At 44.6% G+C, this 7,422-nt stretch overlaps 1 protein-coding gene across 1 annotated transcript in view; it reads right to left on the reverse strand.

Annotated features, from left to right (window-relative positions):
- Positions 1-6,748, reverse strand: part of LOC122389372 (neuropeptides capa receptor-like) — a 28,671-nt gene extending 21,923 nt beyond the window's left edge. The window contains exon 1 of the mRNA XM_043381301.1: positions 6,637-6,748. The gene's annotated coding sequence lies outside the window, so the exon portion shown is untranslated. The remainder of the gene's footprint in view (positions 1-6,636) is intronic.
- Between the last annotated feature and the right edge of the window lie 674 nt (positions 6,749-7,422).

Below are 7,422 nucleotides of genomic sequence, written 5' to 3' on the forward strand. Positions count from 1 at the left end.
CCCCTGCACAGAAGCTCTAGCCTTGGTATGCATCGCATGTAATCGCTGGAAATGGAGGGGGCCGCCATGCTACATAGACATGCAGTATATGGATGCACGGCTTCTGTAAGGTGTAGTTGAAGCGTTTGCTGTAAATGGGGTTCCCCATCACTTAAATGGCACATTCCGTCACAGTCCGGGATCAAATGAGCTTCGATTAGTTGCGGTCCGAGTCTATGGCTGAAGTAGCTTTCGGACACTCAACATATTTACCTACACATGGGATTGAATGGATTTTCATATAGAGCTTTCCTGGCTTCGGTGATTATTTTTAGGCGCTTCGCTACAAAGCTTTGGTATTGAAACATTGTTTTGATCCATAGGTATAACATAATTTTCAGTGCGGAAAAGGCCATTTTGCAGTGGCGGATTGGAACCAGAAGCCTGTACGCAGTTCCATTTGTTTCGTAGATTAGGGATTTGTGATGAGGGTGCTCCGTTTCTAACGTTTTGTCAACTAAAGTTGCTTATGATTCATGTCCCTCAAAATATGCCAAGGCATCCGTAATACAAAGTTAAGACGAGCTCCATCTTCGAAGGCATTTTTAGGCTTCTACCTCTCTTAGCGCCATTGACCAATCAACGATGAAAAGATTTAAGATTGCTTGATTATGAATGCACCGTCCTAGACTCGCCTCGCTCCGATTTCTAATATGATGATCGGCTGTTGGTGACACGCAGCCACTCATCCACGAACGCAAAGGATGCTCTGGATGAAAGCGTTAGTCTTACCTACGAAGAACTGATAAAAGGTTAGACACCTGGCAGGCGATAGCTCTGCTTAAACTAGTTATGCATCATCCTTTGCGCAACAACTTTGATGTTTTCATTTAACTTGGCAACTTAATAAGCATGTCTATTTTACTTCCTCAGTCTTGTCGTCAATGTCACCAATGTGAGCTGGAATTCACACCCTATTTAATGTCTTCAATTTAAGTTAAAGTAAAAGGTTTCATGCTTGAGAAACATTTCTACATAATCGATAACTGCATCTCATCACGGGCTATGATTTACGAATTATAGTAAAACGCAACGGAATATGCTGCACCACTTAATACTCGTATGACATAACACAAATTTACCACAGTCGCGTTTCCTAGCTTCCCCTTCATTACCCCTCCCCTCCCCCTGGACACCCCCGCAGCGTTCTACCTCCGCACCACTCTGCCGCTGATGGCTGACCGGCCTCCGCAGTGCCCGGGGCAATCTAACGCTGTCCTTCCTGACAGCCGGGCTGTGCCGCTCGCCCCTGAGGTGCCCGAACCACGACAGTGGGTCGCAGCGCACTGCGCAATTCGGCCTTGACCCAGAGGTGTGATGACGAGGAAACAGTTGTAGGTCGGTTACAACTCGCTGCTGGACTTGCAATGTGATTAATGGTGTGTTGTGTAGTAGGGGTCACAGACTGTGGTGAAGTCTGCAGCGGTTAGGAATGGAAGGGTAGTGTCCTCACATATGGAAGGCGCATAATGATATGTAGAGGCAGTGGTAATGGGATGACAACGATGGCAAAAGTAGTAATACATGGATGTTTAAATGGCCGACATGTTCTTTATTTATGAATGAATCAAGCTAAAACTGCAAAGGTCATTCAACAAAATCGGGAAAGACCGCTCGGTCCTGACATTTCTTAATTTCATTTGTATTTTCTTAAAATAAACAGTGCGGTCACGTTTGAAATCAACACGTTTAGCTTTTATCACAGTAATTTTGTGGAGAGCTGGTATCCCGGTGGTATGACAATGAAAAACCGCCGGTCATATTGCCAGCGCGCGGCCCACACTATACGGCCGACTTTATTATTCTGGGTCAGCAAGAAGTGATGAAGGTAGGATCAATAACAAGTGCCGAGGAATACGAATGGCGATGGCGCCAAAACTATGCCAAATGTGAATGCTACGTGGAGGGCATACAAATATTCGCTAATCTGCTGAGCACTCTAATCTTTTCACCCGCACTATAGTAAAGTAATTTCTAGCATTAGGTACGTAACTCAACAATGCACACGAGGAAAATGTGTTTTATGATGCTGGAGGGCTAAGGAATCCATTCTAGGATATTATGCATTCATAGACCAAAGACACCATGGCAGTTAATGACAAGAACGAAAGGTAGATGAAGAAATATTACCTGTTTATTTATTATAGTTATGTGAGAGGGTGTTGATGGAGAGAGGAAAAGAGAAAGAGATAGAGAGGGAGGGAGAGAGATAGAGAGAGAGAGAGAGAGAGAGAGAGAGAGAGAGAGAGAGAGAGAGAGAGAGAGAGAGAGAGAGAGAGAGAGAGAGAGAGAGAGAGAGAGAGAGAGAGAGAGAGAGAGAGAGAGAGACGGAGAGAGAGAGAGAGGGATGGGAGGTAAATCTTTTACTTGGCATTTAAGTCGCCTGTTTTCCCAGAAGTTTGCTAAGCTCATCCTCAAACTTTCCGTTTGACATGTATCTGCTATCCTAACCTGTCCATAACTTCCATCGTAACACCGACACAAGTGAGGACGGGAGACTAATTGATGGACGTGAGACAAGTCCACTGACAATTTGTGCTTAAAATTTAAAGGCTGGAGTGGTGAGAGAAGTCCCACTGAGAATTTGCACTAAGAGCACTAAGAGTTTGAAGGTTGGGTGATCGTAGTCTGTACGATCACACTTCTGTCAAAACGCTACGTGATAAGGACGAGCACAAGTAAGTCATGAAACATGTTGTCGAATGATTACGACTTCAAAATAACAATTATAGTCGCCGTGAGATGAGACGCGAAGAGGGGCATCGCATTTCACCACAACTTTTCAGATATATCATATCCTATAGGCCAATTTTCTTTATCTGTAGGTGCATGCCACATGATGCATGTCATATCTATCCTTACTTCTTACATCCTTATCAGCTCGTTCTCATAGAACAAATTGTCACGGACCTTTTTAGAAAGTGGTGAGACAAACATTTTGTGCGTCAGTTCGTCTTTTTGATTTGTCTGCCGTTGGACATGTTCTTGATCGATAATGGTTCGCATGAGTCAACTCAGCTCCACAAATGCAAATTTCAACTGCAAACGAAATCGCATGGAGCAAAAATGGCCAGCTATAAGAATGGTGGAAAGATATGACGTAGAAAATATGTAGATAATTCAAACGCAAAGTGGCTCGAACTAACGCTAGGGCTAACTCCACTTTTCATTTTTGTTATTAAATGCATGGGTGATGTGCAATTTATCTGTAGGTTTGTGTTGAACCACAACCGATGTGTAACCTGCACTTTATTCATGATGCAGCCTTGTGAATGCGATTTCAACACAAACTACTTGTCCAACTTCCATGGGTCAGCCCATAGCTGTAGTCTTTCTGCATCAGTCTGCTATTCTTGCTACCAGACCCGGACAGTGAACAACTCGCACACCAGAACATCTCTCAACGCCGACAAACACGCTCATATTACACGTTTGGCAGTCCCGACGGTCCCATTTCGAGAGGAGACAGTCCTTGTTAGGCCGGGTCCACAGGGACCTCTGTGACGGCAACAGATGATGCATGACGCGTGTAGAGACGCACCCCGTCACGGTGTGAACGGTCCTTCAGTGGTAACGGCTCGTGACTGATGGGGACGGCACGCCACCGCTGCCAGGTGACAGGGATGCCTCCTCCTCCGCCAGGGGAGGTCTGCTGATTGTGGCGTTTGTCACCTGAATTGGCTGTGTCGGCCCCCGACTGGGAAACGCCAGAAACGGAACGCTGAGATTGGGAGACGTGTTTTCCGGTTTTAAAGGATAATGAGGAAAATTGAGGGCACATTGAGGGTATTATATGCTGTGATCATTTTATTTTGTTCCAATGCGCAATAGTGACACGGTCACAGGCGCTGCAATGGCTTCGTCTCGTTGGAAGAACTTGTGAACCAATTCAGGATCTAAGTTCTATCGGCGATAGAGAAACGCTTGATCTAACACCAAGGGTATGGATTTAACACCAAGGGATTAATGTTGTGGTTGGCAAATGACCAAGTTCTGTGTACACCGGAAATTGATTTCGGGCAAAGGGCATTGTGAAACCGGCTTACAGCATCGACAACCAAATCTTATTTCAAACGAGCTGGCAGAATCGAGGATTGCTCAATTTCTATCCCTCCTAAACTCAAGAAAGTGGTGACAAATTACCTACACATTGCGTGAAAGTGCAATGGCTTTCTTTCACGACTAAAATGCGTCCATGATTTCGAGCAGCGGCCGCTGAGATGGCGTACGTATATCCGGTCACGAGCGGACCTAAAGGTCAGTGGGCCCCAGTGGACTAGCAGGAAATGATCGCGACCACTGGGACGAACACGTTCTCACTGGATGAATGCTGTAGCGAAGTGAGTTCAAAAAGATGGTTAAGTGTCGACAGCGCATAGAACTGTATCTACTAGCTGCTCAGTGCTCATCTTTTCAAATAGATCTTTATCAGTTTAACTGTATAGGCATTTTTTTAAAGTTCAGCTGTTCAGATCAGTGCGTTCTATTTTCACATTCACTTCTCAAAACCAGTGTACATGATAAATAGCAGACTGTTAATTTTGGAAACTCAGATGCATCCAAATCATTGATATTGTTCCAATAAAACATGGGCTTGCGTAATACAATGGCTGGTTTTACAAATGTACCTATGTACCTACATCTAACAACAAGTTAATGCTTTGTTTACCTTACAATAGTCAACGCCAAAACTGAGAGACAACTTCTATATACAACAGTGCCCAGAATATTGCACCAAATTTATGTTTAGCATCACTCTAGAAAGTCTAACAACATACTGTACTTGTGAGATTGGACATTCAAGGTCCTGGCTTAGCTCCCTTGTTGTTTTGTATGATTTATTTGCATCATTTGTCGGTGACAGAGCTATCTGGGCAGCCTATGGTGATACGAAGACAAGTCATTCGTTTGTCTCCGAGTTTTCTGAAATAAAGACCGTTGAATAAAAGCATAGCAGTGGCATTCACTGTAACGAAACTAAAATAAAAGCAGATTAGATCATTAAGCTCATAGTAAACTTGTGATGATTATTGTATTTTTTTTTAATAAAAAGACGATTACGGATTATTGTGATATTGAAATGTTGACTGACGTCTGAGAAACACTGCTTAGTAAGTTTTTTTGGGCATATGGTCATTGTATTTGTGCTTTCTACTGTGCAATGATGCAATACATTGATTGAAAGACAAACTGCAAGAATTTGTTCTTGAAAATTTCATTAAGCTTGATTTGCTTGAGGTCGTAATTTTGTACAAAATGACGAGACATTTGCCAGGAAAAGGGACACACTTCTCTCGTCAGCAATGGAAAAATACAAAGTTCAAGATTCACTGCTTGCAAAGTTAATAGATACATTTTTGAATTTTTCATACGCTGGATAATAATAAAACGAAATATCAGAGAATGTGGTGGAGATAGCTGAATATGACTTACTGTCGATTAGCTGGCTTAACCCTCGCCCGCACATGGGGGGGGGGTGGTTGCCACCCCCCCCCCCCCCAGGTAGTCTTTCTGCTCTGCACTCAACATTTTTAGAGCTAGATAGCTGATTTTTCGTATAGTTGCTCCTCTATCCTTTCTTGATGTCCACTGAAAATTTCAAGTTTCTGTGATTTTTGGTTTCGGAGATATGATCTTGTTTTTCAGGTCATGTCATGACCCAAATGGCCAATTCTCAACATCTTGCGTTTGCCATGGGCCTTGTGAGCTTTTGACACCCTGATTTCGGCCTTTTTTGCCAGTCTTACCTCCCACCTATCATGGAACATGTTGTTCGACGATGTACAGGGGTCAAGGTCAGGGTCAAGGTCAACCTAGGTCATCTAAGATAATAGCGTTTTAGGCAAGTTGAATTGACTTTTTGTGAATTTTTTGACTGCATTTTTGGTAAAAGCTTCTCAGATCATGATTTCATGTCATATGGACCCAAAAACAATCGGTGCACACATCAGTATACACACAGACACACACAGACATACAAACACATATAATTGACCTTGACCTAACTTGACCTGAAATGACCTCAGCAGCAAAATTCTGGTCGGGTAGTGTGACAAAGAGGTTCTAGTTGGCTTGGCACCAGAAAACAGCATCGTCATCGGTATTTGATAAGCAGCGCACTTGATATCCAACGGTGACCCAAAACAGCAACATTTTTTTGTTTGACCTGACCTGGAAGGTCAATGACTGACCTGAGAAGGTAAAACTGGGTATCATTGGATTCGTCTCTTCCCAAAGAATCTTTTTGGTCTTTACCGCTAAGCTCTATCTCCAACAGGAACGAAATGGCGCGGGGGGGGTGGCAACCACCCCCCCCCCCCATGTGCGTTCTAGGATGGGAAAATGGCATGTGCGGGCGAGGGTTAAAGCTGGCCGGTTGGCTTTATCGGGTCTGTTATTGCCAAGTCAGCATCCCCAAATCACCTTCAGCTGGTTTATGATCGGTATAACTGCTGGTCCGTTCCCAAATCTCTTCACCAACGACCAAATCTTTTCTTGGATGATTTTCTCGGCACTCAATTTACAACAAAATCGTAATAGATACAATTTCCAAGTCCAAAGAAACACGTATTTTGATGTTTATATAGACTCACTTACCGGACCCGCGCGCTGTCGCCGCTCCTCTCCTCTTTCACCGGTCGTCCTCTATGCTCCGATTTCCGCCCCGACGGTGCGTCGGTGCCGACACCCAACCGCTCGCACCGTGCCGCCTTGGGCCACTGCCGTTGCCGCCGCCGCCGAGGTGCCAGCCGGAGCGTGCGCCGCCCCCCCCCTCCCCGGTCGGGTCGCAGGGGGGGGGGTCATGGGGGACGATTGTAGCGTGCGGTGTGTGAGGTGCGTGCGTGGCTTCTAATAGGTGCAAGCATAATCGTGTGTGTTCTCACACTCTGTCAGAAAAGAGATTTTCTAATCATGCTATTTATTTTCTTTCGTTTTGGGTGGTGTACAAAGACTACGGTAGTACCTGATTGTACTGATTGTACTATGGATGTTATACCATATAGATAAGAAATGAAAACACATAGCTATGATTATATGCTTCTTCGACTGTATGATTCGTCCCCAGTCTTCGTTTCCGACACCCTAAAACGGTCAGTAATTACGGAGCGAGCGAAGCGAGCGTAGTCTTTCCTTAGATTAACGGAAATTTCTGAGTATGAGCGGCCGGCCGTGCGGACGCTTTTGCGAGGCTTATATCTCAGCAACCACTTGACCGATTTACACGCGGTAATTTTTGTAGGGTAGCTTCATTCCTTCTACCAAGTATTGGACTATTCCCGATGCATGTGGGTGACCCCTTATGCACGTGCCACGTGCAAAACGAAGAGGTGTCAGTTTTGTAATTGTTGCAATATCTCGGTAACTACTTGGCCGATTGCGCTG

The sequence above is a fragment of the Amphibalanus amphitrite genome, unplaced genomic scaffold (assembly GCF_019059575.1).
Source record: "Amphibalanus amphitrite isolate SeventyFive unplaced genomic scaffold, NRLGWU_Aamphi_draft 000356F_arrow, whole genome shotgun sequence".
Lineage (NCBI taxonomy): Eukaryota > Metazoa > Arthropoda > Thecostraca > Balanomorpha > Balanidae > Amphibalanus > Amphibalanus amphitrite.